The sequence below is a fragment of the Sinocyclocheilus anshuiensis genome, unplaced genomic scaffold (genome assembly GCF_001515605.1).
Source record: "Sinocyclocheilus anshuiensis isolate Anshui unplaced genomic scaffold, SAMN03320099.WGS_v1.1 scaffold190, whole genome shotgun sequence".
Lineage (NCBI taxonomy): Eukaryota > Metazoa > Chordata > Actinopteri > Cypriniformes > Cyprinidae > Sinocyclocheilus > Sinocyclocheilus anshuiensis.
The window spans coordinates 585,241-585,663 of record NW_015547663.1 but is presented as its reverse complement, the minus strand read 5'-3'; positions in this window follow the sequence as shown (position 1 = coordinate 585,663).

The following is a 423-nucleotide window of genomic DNA, read 5'->3' as shown; positions in this document are numbered from 1 at the left end:
TCTATCTATCTATCTATCTATCTATCTATGTAGATAGATAGACACATTGAACACCTCACAGCACAACGTGGCATTTACCATTTAAGGTGTATGACTTTAATTTGACCTGTTCTCTCAGGAGTTTTACATTCCTTTGAAAATATGCTCCATTCCTTTCTGAAAACAAAAAGGAAGACATTCCATCAATTTTTTGTCAAGTGGGAACATTTTACGAAAGCACATAAAGTGGAGATATACTACAGCAGATGAGACAGATGATGTACATGTTTACAGCATGCCCTAGGTGAAGCAAATCAGAGAGCTCTCGCAAAATCTGGCCTCAGCAGAGGGTTAAAAGCATGACATCATTGTATATTTCACTACTTTATGCTGGAAATTACATTATATCCTGTATACGTCCAAAATGAGAAAGTATCCCCATGA